The sequence below is a fragment of the Mustela nivalis genome (assembly GCF_964662115.1).
Source record: "Mustela nivalis genome assembly, chromosome: 1".
Lineage (NCBI taxonomy): Eukaryota > Metazoa > Chordata > Mammalia > Carnivora > Mustelidae > Mustela > Mustela nivalis.
Window position 1 is genome coordinate 74162785 of NC_139020.1, and position 22081 is coordinate 74184865.

Sequence of the window (22081 nt, forward strand, 5' to 3'; positions counted from 1 at the left end):
GTATCAACCACATATTATTAAGGTTCCAGCTAGGGAAGCAGGAGCCAAGGAGACTCTTCGAGAAGGCCTGTGGGCAGGGGAAGGATTCTAAAAGATAGAACAGAGACGCTAAGGTTTCCCCCCAAAATGGTGACTAGAATTAGTGATTTAATAGTTTCCAACTACTAGTGCCAAGCTTCAAGAGTGAGACAGAGGAAATGGAAAGGCTTCCAGAATTTTCCAGCTCCCCATTCCAAGAAAGCCTCCGACCTGAATAGCTGAACTTCTCCATCAGCTACTGTGTGGTGATGCTACCAGGCTCCAGGAAGACAAGTGTGGTGTTCCTGCCAAGGAGATGGAAAATTCCAGGTTACAGTCTGCCCTCCCCTTCAATCCTCACTTGTTCTCTGACTGCCCTAAGTGACATAGCTCCTTAGGGACCGCCTCCTTACATCACCCCTTTCCCCTTCTGCCTCCTCCTTCCCTTCCACGTGATTCTATCTGATGATGTTTTGTGAAGAATGATTAAGACATGAAATCATTTGGTGAACATAAAAAAAAATGCCCTGTGGTTAAATGATGACTAAATAAGAAATAAAAATCAAACCAACAAAACATAACTACCTTTTAATTTCACGTGTACTAGCTTGCTCACCCTCAAAATTAATGATTTCAGACATTAATTTAATTGTACCTTAGACTCTCAAGCTTGATACTGCTATTTTATAGAGGAGTAAACTGTGACACAGAAACAATTTGCCTGATAGAAGCCCATGAGTCAGGAGTAGAGTCAGCGAGAGGACTGAAAGACTTGACCCCTCCTGGCTGGACTAGCAGCCCAAAGGTAACCTCCAAATTACTTTAAATCTTTTTTTTTTTTTTTGAAGATTTTATGTATTTGGGGGACACCTGGGTGGCTCAGTTGGTTAAGCAGCTGCCTTCAGCTCAGGTCATGATCCCAGCATCCTGGGATCAAGTCCCACATCGGGCTCCTTGCTCGGCAGGGAGCCTGCTTCTCCCTCTGCCTCTGCCTGCCATTTTGTCTGCCTGTGCTCGCGCTGTCTCTCTCTCTCTCTCTATCTCTCTGATAAATAAATAAAATCTTTAAAAAAAAAAAAGATTTTATGTATTTGGGGCGCCTGGGTGGTTCAGTGAGTTAACCTCTGCCTTTGGCTCAGGTCATGATCTCAGGGTCCTGGTATCAAGCCCTGCATTGGGCCCTCTGCTCAGCAGGGAGCCTCCTTCCCCCTCTCCCTCTGACTGCCTCTCTGCCTACTTTCTGTCAAATAAATACATAAAATCTTTAAAAATATATTTTATGTATTTATTTGACAGAGAGAGAGAAAGAGCGTAAACACTTAAGCAGGGGGAGAGGGAAAAACGGCTCTCTGCTGAGCTGGGAGCCCAATATGGGGCTCAATCCCAGGACCTGGGATCATGACCTGAACCAAAGGCAGACACCTAACTGACTGAGCCACCCAGGCGCCCTGCCTCCAATTTACTTTAGTCTGAGGCTTTCTGCTACATGCTCTGGTGGCTTAGAGGACTATCCTCAGGACTATAGAAGTAAGCTACAGAAAAAGTCCTCTAAACATGTTGATAACCTGGAGAAGTCCTCCAGCCTTGAGAGTGGTAACTTTGTACTTTAAATTTCCCAGGACAAATATATATATATATATATATATATATATATATATATATATATGTATTTATACATGTATATGTTTGTGTATATGTACACAAACTGTGTGTGTGTGTGTGTGTGTATGAATGACTTGGAACTTGACTACATAAATAATTCTTGCGATTCAACAATAAGAAGATAACTAAATAGAAAATGGGCAAAAGAGTTGAATTGATAAGAGATACATACAATTGGTCAATTAACACATAAAAAGATGCTCAACATCATTGGGCATCAGGGAAATGCAAATTAGAACCATGAAAGTGTACCACTTCATATCCATTGCGGTGGGCAAAATTGAACAGACTCACAGTAGGAGTGTTGTCAAGCTTGTAGAGCAGCTGGGACGCTCATACACTATGGATGGGAGTGTAATGTGATACCGCTACCAGAGAAAATGATCTGGCAATTTCTTCCAAGGTGTCCATATGAGCTAGCAATTCCATTTCTAGGTATTTAACCAGGAGAAACAAAAACATGTCCCCACAAAGACTTGTATGCAAATGTTCATTGCAGTCTGTGGAAGGCAACCCCTCCCATGGATCCCAGTGATCGCTGCCTCCTAGAACTCATGCCTTCATGTAGCACCCTCCCCTTGGGGCTGAAGCTATCGATTTATCTCTCACAAAGAGATTATGGCAAAAGTGAGGAGATGCTGCTTCTGAGATTTGGTTCAAAAAGACTCGTTTTCATATTTTTGCTCTCTCTTACTCTCATCCTCACCACTTGATGAAGCCCCTGGGCACATTATGAGCTTCTCTTTGAAGAGGCCCATATGACCAGGAATTGAGGGAGGCCCTTGACCAACAGCAAGAGAGGAACAGAGGCTCTTAGGCCAATAGCTATCAGGAAATGGAATCTTGTCGAACACTGTGAAGGTGAGAATGAGCAGCCTGGCCAACACTTTGCTTACAGCTTTGTGAGAGACCCAGTGGCAGAGCTAGACCTGAATTCCTGACCCACAGAAACTGTGGTATAATAATATTTCCCTTTTAAATCACCAAGTTTTCTTTTTGGCAATGGGTTTGCCACCAGAACACAGATGTCATGAAAACCACCACTAAACCTAAACCAAAATGGGAAAGGAAAAGACTCACATCAGCATCATCATCAATGGATTCATGGATTCAGGCAAGTCTACCACTACTGGTTATCTGATCTACAAATGTGGTGGGATCAACAAAAGAACTATCAAAGAGTTTGAGAAGGAGGTTCCTGAGATGAGAAAGGGCTCCTTCTAGTAAGGGTCTTGGATCAACTGAAAGCTGAACATGAACATGGTATCACCATTAATGTCTCCCTGTGGAAACTGAAGAACAGAAAGTATTATGTGACCCTAATTGACACTCCCTGACAGAGACACTTTACCAAAAACATGATTCCAGTCACGTCTTAGGCTGACTCTGCTGTTCTGATTGTGGCTGCTGGTGTTGGTGAAGTTGAGGCAGGCTTCTCCAACAATGGGCAGACCCAGGAGCAAGCCCTTCTGGCTTACACATTGGGTGTAGAACAAATAATGGTTGGTGTTAACAAAATGGATTCCACTGAGTCACCCAACAGCCAGAAGAGATACAAGGAGATCGTTAAGGAAGTGAGCACCTACATTAAGAAAATTGGCTACCGCCCTGACATAGTAGCATTTGTGCCAATTTCTGTTTGGAATGGTGACAACATGCTGGAGCCAAGTGCTCCATGCAACCATGCAACCAAGCTGCCTTGGTTGAAGGGATGGAAATTTGCCCATAAAGATGGGAATGCCAATGGACCCACACTGCTCGAAGTTCTGGATTGCATTCTCCCACCAACTTGTCCAACTGACGAGCCCTTGTGTCTGCCTCTCCAGGATGTCTACAAAATTGGTTGTATTGGTTCTGTCCCTGTGGACTGAGTGGAGACTGGCATTGTGGTCACCCTTGCTCCAGTCATTGTTAGAACTGAGGTAAAGTCTATAGAAATGCATCATGAAGCTTTGAGGGAGGCTCTTCCTGGGGACAATGTGGGCTTCAATGTGAAGAACGAATCTGTCAAAGATGTTTATTGTAGCAATATGGCCTGTAACAGCAGAAATGACCCATCCATGGAAACAGCTGGTTTCTTAGCTGCTTAAACCATGCAGGCCAGATCAGTGCTGGATTTGCACCTGTGCTGGATTGTCATACAGCTCACAGTGCCTTCCAGATTGCTGAACAGAAGAAGATTGATTGTTATTCTGGAAAAAAGCTGGAAGATGGTCCCAAGTTCTTAAAATCTGGTTGTGCTGCCATTGTTTATATGGTTCCTGGCAAGCCTGTGTGTGTTGAGAGCTTCTCTGATTATCCTCCTCTGGGCCGTTTTGCCGTCTCTGAGGTGAGGCAGACGGTTGCTGTGGGTATCATCAAAGCAGGGGCCAAGAAGGCAACTGGAGCTGGTGAGGTCACCAAGTCTGCCCAGAAAGCTCAGAAAGCTAACTGAATATTATCCCTAATACCTGCTCCCCACAGTCTTTTTTTTTTTATTTATTTATTTGACAGAGAGAGAGATCACAAGTAGGCAGAGAGGCAGGCAGAGAGAGAGGGGGAAGCATGCTCCCTGCTGAGCAGAGAGCCCAATGTGGGACTCGATCCCAGAACCCTGAGATCGTGACCTGAGCTGAAGGCAGGGGCTTTAACCCACTGAGTCACCCAGGCGCCCCAGCTCCCTGCAGTCTTAAAACGGAAGAATGCCCTCAGAACTGTTTATATCAACTGGCCATTTAAGTTTAATAGTAAAAGACTGGTTAATAATAACAGTGCATCATAAAACCTTCAGAAAGAAAGGAGACTGTTTTGTGGACCATTTTTTTTATGTGTGTGTATGAAAGATTTAAGTTATTAATTTTTAAAAATCAGTACATTTTTATGGAAGCAACTTGACCAAAAATCTGTCACAGAATTTTGAGACCCATTAAAACAAAAATGCAATGAGGAGAAAAAAATTTTTTAATAGATCACTAAATTTTGAGGTGATTTGTTATGAATATGTAACATATTCATAGAAGTCAAAAGCTGAAAACAACAGGACAATAATTAACATTGTGGTGTATTCATTCAATGGAATGCTACTTGGCAGTAAAAAGTAACAAATTCTGGTACTTATAACAGCATGGATAAATCTGAAACCATTAAACTCACCAAAACACACAAATTGCAAACAAAAGAGGGTGTATAGTATAATCCCATTTCTATGAAAGTCTAGAAAAGACAAACCTATTTTAAAGTGACAGAGAGCAGCTCAGTGGTTGCCCAGGGCCAGATGGTGGGGCGTTGACTGCAAAGAAGCAAAAGAAACTTCTGGGGTTATGGAAAAGTTCTGTGTTTGATTGTGCCAATATAGACAATATAGATTGTATAGACCTTTGTCATAACGCATTGGGTTAAATACTTAAAGATACATAGGAAAAAAATAAATAAAAAATAAAAATAAAAAATGAAAATGATACATGGTCATATTTTATTATATGCAAATTATGCTGCAATTAAATTGATTTGCAAAGTTAAAAAAAAATCCCAAAATAAATACAAGATGTGAAGCTATGCGGCAAGTTTTTTTTAAGCAGGCTCCACAGTGAGCCTGGAGCGCGATGCAAAGCTTGAACTCATGACGCTAAGATGAAGAATCAGATGCTTAACTGCCTGAGCCACCCAGCTGTTCCTTCGGCAGCAAGTTTAAATATCTGTAGGAAATGAACCAATTCCTAGCAAATATAAGTAATCAAAATTGACTAGAGAAGAAATGGAAAATTAGAATATACAGCAACCACATATAATAGATTGAAAAGATGATTAAAGAACTACCAAAAGCTACTTAGAAATTATTTAACTTGTCGATCCTCAGTTTCTTAATCTGTGAAACGGAAATAAAGTAACACTTAACTCACAGAACTTTGGGCCAATATGCTTGGGATAATACTTGGACCCAGAAGTTGTTCAGTACTAGCTTCCCTGGTGTGCAGTGGTGTTTTAAGCCTTTTTGACGCTAGTTTTTGCTTCTCTTTCCAGATGAGCAACATAACATCACTTAATTCAGTCAACAAACATCAGGTTCCTCCTTTCGAGATTCTTCCCAAAGAGATTCCCAACTGCATAGGATTGAACAGAGTCTCTCTGTGGCTTTCTGTCCTGAACCTAATCGTGAGGAGCGAAGAGAAAAGATGACAAAAAGCAGAAAGAAGGAGGCTAAGCCCTCAGAAAATAACTACCTAGTGGGGAGGGCGATTTCTTAAGAATATCGTAAGCGCATCAACACACATCCTTCTGCAAGCCCTAAGGTAGGATGACACAGCCAGTACTGCGCTGTAGAAGGCTGAAGGTTCAGAAAGCTAGTCCGCAGTGTTGCCACGCTAGTTCTCCCCACTAAAGCGAGGGGGCAGATGGATGGAACTAGAGCTTTTCACCTGGGGGCCTTTGCCTCCCTCGCTGCTGCGGGGGGGGGGGGGGGGCGGGGGGGGGCTCCTGCAGAGGAGGGGCTCCTGCAGAGGAGGGAGGAGACAAGACTGCAGGCACCAGGGCGGTTTAGGAGTGGTGTGCGGGGAGGGGAGCCTCCTGCCTGGTGGGAGGGCTGAAAGAATGCGGCAGATCATTTTTCCCTGGGTCTCCTCCCCTCTCCATACTGCATAGTTGTTTCTCTTGACCTCCTCCAAGATCTGGGAATGTTCTAGCTTTCAGACAGACCTACCTGTGCCTCTGACCTGAACGATGCTTAATGCCAGAGAGCATTTCCGTGGATGGCACGGAGGGGCCCACGCCTGGCTGTTAGCCCTGGGAGCTGGGGTGAACTCAATACAGCATCATCCCCTCCACCTTCAAATGCATTGTTCCCCACACTCACGCAAAGAAAAGTACGGCAGGCTCAGGCTCCAAGGGACAATGACTAAGAATCTGCCCCTGCACTGTAGGAACTTTTCAGTAACTTCCAAAGAATTCCCTCTGGATGAAAGCACCCGTTTTAGGCAAGGTAACTAGCATGGAAATCAAATGGATCCATCAGGCTCTACCATTCAGCAGTTTTGTGGCCTCGCTTTTTTCGTCTCTAAAATGGGGAAGATTTGGGGCACCTGGGTGGCTCAGTCATTAAGCATCTGCCTTTGGTGCTGGCCATAATCTCAGGGTCCTAGGATCGAGCCCTGTATGGGGCTCCCTACTCAGCGAGGATTCTGCTTCTCCCTCTCACTTTCTCTTTGTGCATGCTCTCTCTCTGTTAAATAATTAAATAAAATTTAAAAAAAATAAAAATAGTAAAAATAAAATGGAGAAATTATATCACATACTTTGAATGGTTATTTTGAGAATGAAATGAGATAGCATGCATTGAGTGCATGGTACTCTCCCGGGCTCACCACAGAAACTCAGTAAATATGAATATTGCCTTGACGACTGTCATTTCACACACATCCCATAAGAGTGCATGTGAGACGGGGTGCCTGGGTGGCTTGGTGGGTTTAAAGCCTCTGCCTTCAGCTCAGGTCATGACTTCGGGGTCCTGGGATTGAGCCCCGCGTCAGGCTCTCTGCTTGGCGGGGAGGATGCTTCCCCCTCTCTCTCCGCCTGCCTCTCTGCCTACTTACAATCTCTCTCTGTGTCAAATAAATAAATAAATAAATAAAATCTTAAAAAAAAAAAAAGAGTGTGTGCAAGATAATTCACCCTATTCTGCTAATTTTCCCTGTTGCCCCTTACTAAAAGCTGCAGTGAAATTTAGAGAGATCTGGGATATTCTACAATAGACAGTTTGACTCAAATTTGGCCTAACAAGGACTTGTGGAGCACAAGCTCTACTCCCTGTACATACTGGGAGTTAAAGGTGATTTCTAGCTGCCTACTGCCAAAGCCACTGCAAAACATAGTGTCTTAAAATGATGTATTATCGATTGCCATGGTTTTGTGGGTTGGAGCAACCTAGCTGGCTTGTTTTTCTGTAATAACGGTAAGTGAAGAGCTGAGTCATCTGAAGGCTTGTCTGGACTGGGGGTCCGACATGGTTTCCTCCTCCCCACTCTGGTGTCTCAGCGGCTCTCCATGGCCCCTCTCTCTTGCAGAGCTGTCTAGCTAGACTTTTTACAGGGTGACTCATGGTTCCAAGAAAAAGAAAGCGGAAGCTGTCAGTGATCTTATAGCCTGAGCCTGGAGATGGTCCAGAGTCTCTTCTGCCACTTTTTGGTGACAAATCCACTACATGGCAGCCCAGATTGAAGGAAGAGGAGCAGACTGGACCTCTCAATGGGCAAGTAGCACCTATGTGCACAAAAGCAAGGAACTGGTCGATGTTGAACATCTTTGCAGATAAGCTACCCATGAATCTTATACTGGAGTTCCATGCAGATAAAAACATAAGATATTTATGTGTATGATTTTATTCTTTTCCGCTGGTAGTTTTTCATCCAAGTGTGTGACAAGAATCATTCACCACCTGCCTCAGGCTTCTGCGCTCCTACCACTGCAACTGACTCCTCAGTGAAGGACAAATTCAGTGAATGGCTCAGATCAGGACATTTTTCTATCAGCTAAGGTGGTTTTGTCACTGTAGGACTGTTTGTACCTGCAAAATTTTTTTAAGATTTTATTTATTTATTTGACATGAAGAGAGAGACAGTGAGAGAGGGGGAGGGGGAGGGGGAGAGGGAGAAGCAGACTCCCTGCTGAGCAAGGAGCCTAAAGCAGGACTCAATCCCAGGACCCTGGGATCATGACCCGAGCTGAAGGCAGATGCTTAACTGACTGAGCCACCAAGGTGCTCTATATCCACAATTTCATCCCCTAAGTGAGCATGTCACTTTGCACTCATTGTCTTGTTTACAGAGTAAAAACCAAGGCTTTTGATCAGTTAGATGGACAGCCTGCTCTTAGTCCCTTTCCCTGGCACTGCCTTATAACCTTCCATTTTCCCAGTAACGCCAGCTTCCGAAGAGTTCACTTATACAGGTAATTCTTCCAGCTAGAATAAGTCACTGGCTTCAAAAACTCCTGGAACTTCTTCAAGGCACTTACCTTAATTTGTATCTTTACATTTAAAAGATTGTTGGACTTGGGCGCCTGGGTGGCTTAGTGGGTTAAAGCCTCTGTCTTCAGCTCAGGTCATGAACCCAGGGTCTTGGGATCGAGCCCCACATCGGGCTCTCTGCTCGGCGGGGAGCCTGCTTTCCTTCCTCTCTCTGCCTGCCTGCCTACTTGTGATCTCTATCAAATAAATAAATAAAAATCTTTAAAAAAAAATAAAGATTGTTGGACTCATTTCTCTCTTCCTCGTTAGACCCTAAGCTCTGTAGAGTCAGGTGTTATTTATCTCCAGCATGTAGGTCTGTGTCTTATACATACCAGGAGCTCAATAATGTATTTGGAATGAATAAATTGTTCCTTTCTTCCAGAACTATTTAGAGGTAAAAGAAGGCAAACCCATTCATAGGGAGAGAATTTTTTTAATTTATTTTCAAAAACATACCATTTGATTTTTAACTGGCAGACCTTAGAGATCTGGATATCCAACTTAAGAAAAGTGAAATGATTGGAGTCTGTGACTCAAGCAGTACAAAGTAACCTTCCAGAACCCCTACCTCAGCAGTAGATAGGATCTGAAGCATGCGAGGCTCGACTAAAGGAATATTTCCAGGTTTAAACTCTCACTTAGCATTCCAGACCTTCTTGCTGTGTTCTCACATCTCACATTCCTTCCCTGCATCCTCATCCCTGGCTACCCAACCCTATCTGATGGATGTTACAGCTGTAGTGCATTTGGCTTAAAATCTCCCTGAAAATCCAAATGCCTTTGGACAACACCTTTCAAAAGTCTGTCCTTGCCTCATTTCCACACCCACAGATAACTCTGGAATCCTCTACTAAATTCCAATACTCTGATTCTCAACATATTTAGACATAGCCTTATTTAGCCTTGGGGCTCCCCAAACAGGAAACAAAGATGGGCAATTGGACCCCAGGAATCTTCTTATTCTTATTTTTCATTATGGAAAATTCTAAAGGTAAAGAAAACACCATAATGAACTGTTATACTCATCCCCCCCAGCTTTGATTATTATGACCAGTCTTCCCATCCACAACTCCACCCCCTTTCTTCTCTCCTGGATGGATTTCAGTGTCTATCTCTAAAAGATAAGTGCTTTAAAAAAAGAAAAAACAAAACAAAAACAACAAAACTTAACACACAACGAAAACACATTATCACACCTGAAAATACTCTGGGCACTCTTAATTGTCTGTAACTAGTGATTTTCACTCTGAAAGATACTGACACAGGGAAGCACCATAAAGTTAGCCTTTCTTTACTACTGCCCTCCCCAAATACTCCACAAATGAACACCCACATGCACGCTCCAAGGAACAAAAAGATATGCATTTGTTTTTTCTTTTTTAGATTTTATTTATTTATTTGTAAGGGAGAGAATGAGTGTGTGCACAAGCAGGGAGAGCAGCAGGCAGAGGAAGAGGGAGAAGCAGGCTCCCCGCTGATTGGAGAGCCCTATGTGGGACTTGATCCGAAGACTCTGGGATCATGACCTGAGCCGAAGGCAAACGCTTAACTGACTGAGCCACCCAGGCGTCCCAAAAGATACCCATTCTATTGATACTGTTTATTGTCTCGTGTAAAAAACGGCACTAACAGATAATTGGCTTTGCTTTTATCAATGTTTTTTGAACAAAGACCACTGGGAATCCCTTGAACAAGTTGGGGCTTTTTTTACGGGTTGCTGTGAAGGGAACACACACATGGAGAAACCTGGGGTGTCTCAGTAATAAGGAGTCAGAAAGAAGCTAGTAAAGAATTTAAGCTTCATGGGTAATTTGAGGGGAAGGTCTAAAGCAGCAGGGGCTTCTTCTGGATTGTCAGAAAATGGAGGCAGTTCTACGGTTGGACCTCCCAACAGGTCTATTCTGAAGGAAGGACAGACTAGAGAGTCACCTAGTCAGCGAGCAAGGGGAATGCTTAGTGGTTTTTGTTATATAGTGATCTTGTTTTTTCTCATCCATGGTCTGAGAGTGACCTCATCTGATATAGATGTCTGTAAGACTATTTCTGTCCAACAAAAGAACAAAATGACACCATGAGCATCAGACCACCTTGTAATAGCATTGACATCTAGCTGTGAAAGTCAAATCCATTCCAGATGTTGTGGGCAACTTTCTTCTTTCTCACGATCCTACAGCTTTCTAGGGTATATGAATTTGTTGACTACTGCTATCTTTAGTCCTTGTTCTATTTGAGTTCCTTTTTAAAAAAATATTTTATTTATTTATTTGACAGAGAGAGAGAGAGCATAAGAAGGGGGAGGAGCAGGCAGAGGGAGAAGGAGAAGCAGGCCCCCCATTGAGCAAAGAGCCCAATACGGGGCTCCATCACAGGACCCTGGGATGATGACCTGAGCTGAAGGCAGTTGCCCAACCACTGAACCACACAGGTGCCCCACTATTTGAGTTTCTGAACTGATTTTTCCTTTGAGATCATTTTGATCACTCATTATTTGTGTGTCTGTGTGTTTTATTATATTACATTCAAGTGCTGGTAAACTTCCTTAAATCTTTCTCTATTTTTTAAAAAAAATTTTTAAAGATTTTTTTTATTGATTTATTTATTTTCAGAAAAACAGTATTCATTATTTTTTCACCACACCCAGTGCTCCATGCAATCCATGCCCTCTATAATACCCACCACCTGGTACCCCAACCTCCCACCCCCCTCACTTCAAACCCCTCAGATTGTTTTTCAGAGTCCATAGTCTCTCATGATTCACCTCCCCTTCCAATTTACCCCAACTCCATTCTCCTCTCTAACACCTCTTGTCCTCTAAGGACAAGGAGTGGAGCATTTGTTATGCTCCACAATAAGTGAAACCATATGATAATTGACTCTCTCTGCTTGACTGATTTCACTCAGCATAATCTCTTCCAGTCCCGTCCATGTTGCTACAAAAGTTGGGTATTCATCCTTTCTGATGGAGGCATAATACTCCATGGTGTATATGGACCACATCTTCCTTATCCATTCGTCCGTTGAAGGGCATCTTGGTTCTTTCCATAGTTTGGTGACCGTGCCCATTGCTGCTATAAACATTGGGGTACAGATGGCCCTTCTTTTCACAACATCTGTATCTTTGGGGTAAATACCCAGGAGTGCAATTGCAGGGCCATAGGGAAGTTCTATTTTTAATTTCTTGAGGAATCTCCACACTGTTCTCCAAAGAGGCTGCACCAACTTGCATTCCCACCAACAGTGTAAGAGGGTTCCCCTTTCTCCACATGCTCTCCAACACATGTTGTTTCCGGTTTTGTTAATTTTGGCCATTCTAAGTGGTGTAAGGTGATATCTCAATGTGGTTTTAATTTGAATCCAGAAATTTGTATGGAATCAGAAGAGACCCCGAATCACTAAGGAAATGTTGAAAAACAAAAATAAAGCTGGGGGCATCACGTTACCTGATTTCAAGCTTTATTACAAAGCTGTGATCACCAAGACAGCATGGTACTGGCATAAAAACATACACATAGACCAGTGGAACAGAGTAGAGAGCCCAGATATGGACCCTCAACTCTCTGGTCAATTAATCTTCAACAAAACGGAAAAAAATATACAGTGGAAAAAAGACAGTCTCTTCAGTAAATGGTGCTGGGAAAACTGGACAGCTATATGTAGAAGAATGAAACTCAACCATTCTCTTACACCATACACAAAGATAAACTCAAAATGGATAAAAGACCTCAACATGAGACAGGAATCCATCAGAATCCTAGAGGAGAACATAGGCAGTAATCTCTTCGATATCAGCCACATCAACTTCTTTCAAGATATGTCTCCAAAGGCAAAGGAAACAAAAGCAAAAATAAACTTTTGGGACTTCATCAAAATCCAAAGCTTCTGCACAGCAAAGGAAACAGTCAAAAAAACAAAGAGGCAACCCACGGAATGGGAGAAGATATTTGCAAATGACAGTACAGACAAAAGGTTGATATCCAGGATCTATAATGAACTCCTCAAACTCAACACACACGAAACAGGCAAACATATCAAAAAATGGGCAGAAGATATGAACAGACACTTCTCCAATCAAGACATACAAATGGCTATCAGACACATGAAAAAATATTTCTCTAGAGAAGAAAAATGAACTCATGCATTCCCTTTGAGAGTCAAGAGAATACAACTGTTTAAAAATAGCTTCCAAACATTTGATGACAGTAAAATGATGATATATGACACAGGAGAGATTAAAGAATACAATGTAGTGTGACCCGTGTGAAACACTGACATGGAATTCAAAGGCTTCTCTGTTCAAGTGCTGCATGTGTGGCTCTGATTTAGTCACTATGTCACCAGACCTCCCTCATGTCATCTACAATATAACTAGTTTGAGCTAGATGACTTTCCACTTGTATCAGTCTCTGATTCTACCACATGAAATAGTCTTAGCTATGTTATATGTTTATATACCCCCCTTCCTTCCTTCTGACTCTTTATCATGGAAAATTTCAAACATGGATAAAAGTAGAAAGAATAGTAAAGCAAACCCCAAGCAGCCATCACAAACTTTCCAGCCACCAAATTCCCAGCCCTGGCTGAAGCCCGTCTGTTTCTACACCCAGGATGCCAGTGGCTGGCTATTTTTAAGCCAATCCCTAGACATCATCTTGTTTCATTTGCTTTCCCTTACTGGAAAGAAAAAAAAAAATTTTTTTTTAAAGAAAAAGGACCACTTTAAAATGCAGAGCCCCATAATCATATTTGTTCATACATAGAAATTTAAGAAGAAAGTCTTCATTTAATGGTATGACTACAGATGAACAGCAGTTTCATTACAAGTAGTCTTTAGATACATGATGGTCAGTTGCCTGTAAAACAAAAATAAAAGTAAAGACATAATTTTTTTCAGAGTATTCTTTGTATTTAAAAATAGGTTTTTTTACACCTGGGTGGATCAGTGGGTTAAGGCCTCTGCCTTTGGCTCGGGTTGTGATCCCCGGGTCCTGGTATGGAGCCCCACATCCAGCTCTCTGCTCAGCAAGAGGCCAGCTTCCTCCTGTCTCTCTGCTTGCCTCTCTGCCTACTTGTGATCTCTCTCTGTCAAATAAATTAACAAATTCTTTAAAGAAAAATAGTTTTTTAAAAAATAGCCAAAATTTAAAGTAGCCAAAATCAGAGTATTCCTTTTATTTAAAAAGTTTTTTAATAGCCAAGATTTAATAATTTTTAAAAATTATTAACTAATTTTTTAAAATAATAAAAAGAGCCATTTGTCAGCTCTAATTGAAACAATCATAGAAAGGGGCCTGGGAATGAGAAAGAACTTGTGAGCCACGGAGGAAGGATGTTCAGTCCCAGCTGCAGCCAGCCACAGTCTATTTTTCTGCTTGGTCCTCAGCCTTAGGTGAGCTGAATACCAGGTTCCGTGGTTGCATGTGTGGCCTGCCCAGTGTCGCAGGCATTCAGTGAATGTGAGAGTGCAGATTTCACAGAGATTCATATTGCAGGTCAGGTGGCCAGATAGCAAATAAAAAATGGGATGCCTAGTTAAATCCAAATTTTGCACAAACAAAAAGTAATTGTTTAGTATGAGTGTCTCCCAGAAACTGCATGGGACCTACTTACACACACACACACACACACACACACACACACAAAATTCAGGGGTGCTTGGGTGGCTCAGTTAAGTTAAGCGTCTGACTCCGGCTTGGGTTGTGATCTCTGCGTCCTAGGATTGAGAGGCATCTCACGCCCCCCCACTCAGTAGGGATCTGCTTGTCCCTCTCTCGCTGCCCCTCCCCCTGCTCGTGCTTGCATACATATGCACACTCTTTCTCTTAAAATAGATAAAACCTTTTAAAAACATAAAATAAGGGCACCTCAGTGGTCCATTTGGTTAAGCATCTGCCTTCAGCTCAGGTCATGATCTCAGGATCCTGAGATCGAGCCCACATCAGACTCCTTACTCTGCAGGGAGCCTGAGGGAATTAACTTTCTGATGAGAAAGATCAGAGAAACGAATGGATAATCACGTAAGGATAAAATACGGGCTGAAGAGGGAGTGTTGGCATAAAAATACCTTAAGCCTAAAAGGAAGATGGGTGGAGAAAGTGGGGCCTCTTTTCCACAAAGTGAGAGGAGAGATTACAGGATGCCAAGGAGTGGGGCCTGGGGGAAGAAGACAGTGCTCGGAAGAATGTGGAAAAGTATTGGAACAACAGCGATGGAATGCGGAAGGGAGTGCATGAGTAAGGCAGGAAGACAGATCGCTGAGTAGGAGTGCCCTCCTAGTGGACTTCAGCATGAATTCTTAGTGGGCTCAGGTTTTGAGAACTACTGCCTTAAAGCATGCAGAAAACAGCACCAGCCAGAATGATGAGAGTTCTCTTCCAGTCCCAGAACTTTCTGAAATCCCCAGTTGGCAGTGACCATCTCGAGAACAGAAGTTTACTAGGGCAAGTAGCAGCTGTCTGAAATACCCCACAAAGGGCAAAGGCAGTAGGAAGTCAAAGGGAGGGCATCTATTTAGCCCCAAATAAAGATACTAATAATTGTGTGCAGCCTCACTGTACGGTCCTAGGACTCCGGGAGGTCTAGGATAGGACCACCAACATCATCTGGAAGCTTGTTAGAAATCCATCATCTCAAGACACACCCCAGACCTTCTAAATCAGAATCTGCATTTTAGCAAGACAGCAGATGATTCGCATATACATTAAAGTTCGAGATGGTCTTTACTCTGCTAAAAGCTTCGATGTACACACAGGTAATCGCAGTAATGCTAATCTCAATAGAAAAGAATACCGAGTCTCTGCAATGTGCCTCATGCCTTACTGGGTACCCTGAAGACCTCCAAGGACCTCTAGGATGTATTCTGTTCTTCTAGGTTTAATCACTATCATTAGGTGGGAAGATTTTTTGTTTCTATTTTTGTTTTTTATTAAAAAAAAGATTTTTTTTTTTTTTTTTTTGCAATCGTAGTTCAGTCTTCAAAGTCTATGAAAGAGAAAACAAGGTGCTTTAGCTTTGACTTTCTGTGATTTGGAGCTGGTCATTTGATTTCGAGTGAGGTTTATCCTTGGACTCAGGTTCTGGACCACATGACTGACAGGGAAGGGCCACCGAAATCAGCACAGAGTAAACACTTATCACACCAGCTGCCTACACCCTTAAGGGATCCGCCCAAATATGGATTGTTCTTAGTTAGCATTCTTGTGCCCAATACAAAAGGGCTCAAAAAATATGCTTAAAAAAAAAATGTGTGAAAGTTAAAACCGACCCGCATGAAAGCCCACTGGTATGATTAGTGCTCTAAGTTCTGTCTTTTAGAACTCCGTTTTAATGATGGAAAATTTGTGGAAATGGTGACGATGGTTGCACAGTAATGTGAATGTACTTACATAGCCCTGAGCTGTAGACTTAACAATGGCTAAAATGGTGGGTTTTAAGTTACGTATTACTATACCATGATTAAAAACATTTAAAAACAAAACAAACAAACAAAAAACATATTTTTGTAGTAAATTTTTTTTAACTAACATCTAATGTATTATTGGCTTCAGGGGTACAGGTCTGTGATTCATCAGTCTTACACAAGTCACAGCACTCACCATAGCACATACCCTCCGCAGAGACCATCCCCCAACACCCCTCCCCTCCAGCAGCCCTCAGTTTGTTTCCTGAGATTAAGAGTGTCTTATGGTTTGTTTCCCTCTCTGGAAAAAACTTAGTTTTAATGTTTTCACTACCTCAGAATCTGGTCTTAGCCACACTTTTTGCTCTCTTGGCTCATCCTTTTACAGCTTGAAATCAGTCCTTAAAGTCAATGTGTGCATCTTTGGGCAGTGCGACAACGTGGACATTCCCATTTTCCCCAGCACTGCCTTTTCCTTTCATTAAGATGAGCAGTGTGCAGGCTTGGGTTCAAAGGCTGACTTGATGCTTCCTAGCTGTATGGGCTTCAGCAAGCTCCAGACCTCTCTGACCCTCAGTTCCCTCCCCCACATTAAAAAGACAGTTATTGTACCTGCCTCAGAGGGACCTGGTCAAGATAAAATGAGTCAGTGATGAAATTAAATCTAACAAGTGTATAAGAAATATTAACTACATAATTTTATTAAAATTTATTCCTGACGATGAACGAAGTTTCAAAGGAGCATTACCTTCCCAGAGGAGCCTTCCCTCCCCCACCTGAATCCCGCTATTACTATGTATACTTTCATGGCTTCTTCAGTGCCATGGCACAGATCACAGTTGGTTATTACAAGGTTCTGACACTCTCTGATTAACAAGAGGCAGGGTTGAGAGCACAGACCTTTTTTGTTTGTTTTAGCACTAGGCTACATGGGATCCAGTCCTAGCTTTTGTTACTAATTGTAAGATCTTGGCCAAGTTACTCTCAGTGTCAGATTTCCTCATCAGCAAAATGCAGATTGATAATAGGACCCTCTTTATACAGTTGCTATGAGAAATAATTTGGTAGGTATGTAAAAAGTACTAGATGTGTTTCCTATTCTTAGTATTATTAGTATCTCTTTTCCTCTTCTTAGCAGCTCAGTCCATTTAACATATCTCCTAGCTCAGTGCCTGATACATAAAGGAGAAATAAAGATGCTAAAAGAATAAATGTGTGAAGCTAAAATTGACATGATTTTAGCTCATTGACCTGACCTGACAAGTGTTTTCAGCCAGTTTATCTCAGTGTAATTTTCCAAATTTCACTTCTCTTCTTTCTGTTTTTGTTTTTGCTTTCTAATATGTGTGTGAATTTTTTAACAGCAAATATGACTGAAGAAATATAATACTAAAAATTATTGGGAAAATACCTATCCAAAGGCACAGACCAAAAGAATAACATAATTTTATAAAGTCAGATGTATAAATATAAAAGAACAAATGTGTTGAAAGGCCCCTGCCTTTTAAAAACCGTAACATGGATTTCTAAACTTAGTCTACTTGAGAAGTATTTTCATTTTAAAAAGAGGATGAGGACCCTCAGTTAGCAATGGTCTGCTTTATGGAGAGTGCATGGAGGCTGAGTCCCTGCTGAAAGTTAATTTTCTACCTATAACCATAGAGACATGGAACAACGCTAAAACCAATCAATATTTGGGCAGATCTCTTGGACGGATTTATCAGTTAAGGCTCATGCTTCTCGGAGAGGTCAAGCTGCACCCTTTTGTACTGAAGCCTATGTCAGAGAGGACTGCACAGCACCCCCTTTGAGTCAGGAGGAAGGGCATGTGTCCATTTGCTCATTCTGATTGTGAAAACAACCAGAGATACTGACTTCTAGGTGTTGATGGCACCTGCAAGATCCCGAAATCCAAATCTCCACTCAGGCTATGTCTACCTGTATAAAATAGAGGGAATTACCCAGATGTGTCAGCCTGTAGCTAAGAAAGGCCCTTCATCTGAAGCTAATTCCTTGCAGACAGTTTTCGCCTATTGATGGAAGAGTCGATGCCAGTTTGGGTCATTGAGACCTTATAGTGTAGTAGTTAAGAGCACAGTCTCTGGGGCTCCTAGATGGCTCAATCGGTTAAGCATCTGCTTTCAGCTCAGGTCAGGATCTCAGGGTCCTGGGATCAAGCCCCACATTGAGCTCTCTGCTCATTGGAGAGTCTGCTTCTCCCACTCACTCTCCCTCTGTGCTCTCTCACTCTCTCTCACAAATAAATAAAATCTTACACACACACACACACACACACACACACACACAGAGTCGCTGAAGTCAGATTTCCTAGTTCAAATCCTCTCTTTACCACCGTGGCAGGTTAAAGATAGCCACAAAGCCTCTGATCCTCTTTTCATGGACAGGTGAGGTCTATGCCCCTTCCACTAACTGTAAGAGAATAGGACTCTGTGATGATTCTGACCAAGGGGATAGGATAAAAGTAGACCTGTCCCAGGCCTTAAAAGATGCAACTTCCACTCCTCGTCTCTTGGAGCCTTAAGCCATTGGGTAAAATCAGACTATGCTGCTACGGAGACCACAAGGAGAACCCGTGATGACAGGGGGAAGACAGGAGTCCCACCAAGCCCAGCCTTATAGCCCTTCCCATGAAGGCACTTAGCAGGTGAGCAGACCCTTCATGGACCCTACAGACCCATGCAATGCTCACCTCAGCTGTGTAAGACCGACCAACCCCAATCAACACCACCTGGGACAGAAGAATCACCCAGTTGATTCCTGACCTCAAAAATCATGATATGTTATAAAATGGTTGCTGTTTCCAATACAAAAGTTTGAAGTCCTTTATGATACTTTGACAGATAACTAGAACAACACTTACTGATGTTTTGGTTTCCTCACTTCTAAAGTAGGGACAACAATTACAATACCAACCTTATTGGATTAAATGAATGGTAGCGTAAAGCCTTCAGACCAAGGCCTGGCAAACAGCAAGGGCTCTGTAAAAGTTGGTTCCTGTTAAGCTTGGGTGACAACTCTCGTCAGATTCTGAGACGGAGAAGTCTGAGGGGGACTCCGTGTCATCTAATTCTCCAGGCCATTTGGACCTTTTATCGTCCAATCTCAACCAGGACAATAGCTCTTTTGGAGTTTTTAGAGTTTACTGTTCCACTTAAGGTTAGCTACGGCCTTCCTTCAGGTCAGCTATCTCCCATTCAACAGAGGCTGAGCTGGCTCCCAACCCGGCTCCCAGCTCAGCATCTGCAGAGTACACCCAACTCCGCTGAATTACCCTTCATTCCCTCTTCAGCTTTCTCTTCTCTTACACTTCCTTTCCGTCAAATGACCACTTGCCTTCTCCCTGCTAACACAGATTCCTTCACAAACACTTGAGAAATGCAGAAGCTCCAAGTCTCCCCAGGATGTGGTGGAGAACCCTAGTCCTTCAGGATGAACTATTCTGGGCCCACTGAAAGTTCTGGAGAGACTGGATGCTGCATTTTCTAACTTTCCTTCAATAATTATAAATGCATTTGCCAATTGAAAGCCCTAAAAAGTTATGCCACTTAGAAATCTATTTAACTTGGTATTACCTAGATTTGTGCAGACGTGTCTTGACTGAGAAACACTTTTCTGGTAAAGCAAGGCTTCTTGGAAGAAGCAACAGTGGAGATGAGTCCTGGAGGTAGAGAAGAGGGAAGCAGGTGAAGAGAACAGAGAAGAAAGTAAGGAGATGGTCAACTTGACTTGGCAGGAAGGCAAATCAGAGAGGTCTGGGTTTAAGCTATGAGGGCCATGGGAAGCTTCTGAAGGCTTCAGTCATTGATTCTTATTTTGTGACCTTTATTCATTCTAGAGACCTCTAGAAAATAAAACATGTTACATCATTACCCGTTATCTATATGCACGTTACAGAAGTTTCATAAAATAGACCTAATTCTTGTTACATGCAATGCCCACTATTATTTTCAATTACTTTTTCCTCCTCTTGGAAATAGTTTTAAGAAGCTGTTCTAATAATATAAGCAAGCAAAGATAGAGAACTAAATTTTATGACACCTGAATATGGGTGTCTAGACTTCTCATCTTCTCCCCGATGGGCTAGTTGAATAAATGAGAGTGATCTACTTTCAGAGAAATGGAAGAGCCTCTTCCAGTTACGCTAAGAAGCAGTTAATTTTATAACCCTTATGCATGATTTCTACTGTGTCTTGTTGTAAGAGATTGTGATCCCATTGAGGGCAGAAAATCAGTCCAATTTTTTTGGTTTATTAGGACAGCATTGACACCTTGGTGGCACCTTCATCCTTTGTAGGGCAAAGAAGCTTAGCAGGCTGAAAACAGTAGCAAACTTCACCTAGGTAGTATGTGTGCCCCCACAGGTGATCAGAGTCCCCTAGAAAATATCTCCTCCTCCTGTTCCCGTTGTCTCAGGAACAGACTGCCTGCATCACAGAAGGTGACGGTCAGAATGGCCATCAGGCTTGCCTTCTTCTTTTCTTTCTGTCAGGATCACTACTGTCTTTCTGTCCCTTCCAGAGCTGCTATCTGCTCTCACTGCTGAGGTCTTCTTACAGGACTGGATCCAAAATGGGACTCAGTCTCAGCTTCCTTCTCCATGCTGTCTCTGAAAGAGAGGGCTCTAACATTTTCGGTTAAGGGCTTCACTGCTAGCCAGAGAGCAAGCAAGGAGTGGGAGTCACAAAAACGATTGCCAGAATCTCAACTTTTTTTTTTCCCTAGTGCCTAGAGCAGTCTGTTGGTGACTCCCACCCCTTCCTGCCTCCCTTCCCTACTTCCGCCCTTTCTCCAGATTAGGTGTTCCACTTCCCACTTGCAGGTCTAAAGGTACCATTAATAGTTGAACAATAAATGACTTAGTCACCCTCCAGGTTTTGGATGGCTAGAGCATTCCAGGAGAGTGACTGTCAGTGTTTCCCCTTCTTCACACAGGAAATAAATGACCTCAGGCTTCTCCCTCACAATTACTCATGTACCAAAACTTCTTAAAAATTCTGGAAGGACTCTTGGGCTGAGAACTAGTTTGCAACCCGTTATGGTGCTTCCTTCAGGAAAATGGTGAGGAAGTTTGAAGTAATCCAGCACTCCAGAGTACACTTGCTCCTTCTGTGGCAAAACCAACAGGAAAAGATGAGCAATGAGGAGCTGGCATTGTGGTTCCTGCAATGAAAATGGTAGCCCGTGGTGCCTGGACCTACGACACCACTTTTGCTGTCACCATAGAGTCAGCCATCAGAGGAATGGCAGAGTTGAAAGACCAGTAGAAGGTACACTATTTGAAACAATACTAGTCTACAATAAATGGGTTAACTTCTGTAAGAAAATTACCTTGGCTTACTGTTAAGTTTATTAATTAGATGTTCCAACATGTGTTTTATTAGTCTTGCTTTCTCAAAACTCTTAGAAATTAAAAATCCTTCTAATTTTGGGTTGAGGGGCTCAGCCTGCTAAAGGTCTGACTCTTTATGTTGCTCAGGTCATGATCTCAGGGTCGTAGGATCAAGCCCGGCTGGGTGTGGAGTCTACTTAAGATTCTCTCTCCACTCCCCTTGGCCCCTCCCCGGCCTTAAAAAAAATCCATCTCATTTTTATTGGGAAAAAAAAATTGTGGAAGGAAACTGAAGTGTGGTGCACTGTACCCTTGGCTTTCTCTTCTCTCTGATAGTGTAGGCTGGCAACCCCACTTGCTATTCTGAAAAGTCTAGGACATCAGGGCTGTGTTGACCAGTGTTATTGAAATGACATGATGGGAAATTCTAGGGGCCAAAGGCCCTGGCAAAAGAAAGAAGTTGTCCAGATCCCAGTGGGGAGCTGTCTAGCTTCAAGGTGGCATCTGTGATGATTAATTCAAGTTTTACATTTCTAGAACCTTATCTTCCTCTGTGGGATTATTCTCAAGGCTCCCTGTCAAAACTAGTGGTTTATAAGCAAAGCTCATTTGCACCACCTGCTTGGAGTGTCAGAAAGCCCCCACCAGCAAGGGGATGACGTCCTCACCCACTGGT

The 22081-nt window shown here is 42.6% G+C and overlaps 1 protein-coding gene across 1 annotated transcript in view; it reads left to right on the top strand.

Moving 5' to 3' along the window:
- Positions 1-756: 756 nt before the first annotated feature.
- TM4SF4 (transmembrane 4 L six family member 4) overlaps positions 757-22081 on the top strand; it is a 48405-nt gene continuing 27080 nt past the window's right edge. The window contains exon 1 of the mRNA XM_082682321.1: positions 757-823. The gene's annotated coding sequence lies outside the window, so the exon portion shown is untranslated. The remainder of the gene's footprint in view (positions 824-22081) is intronic.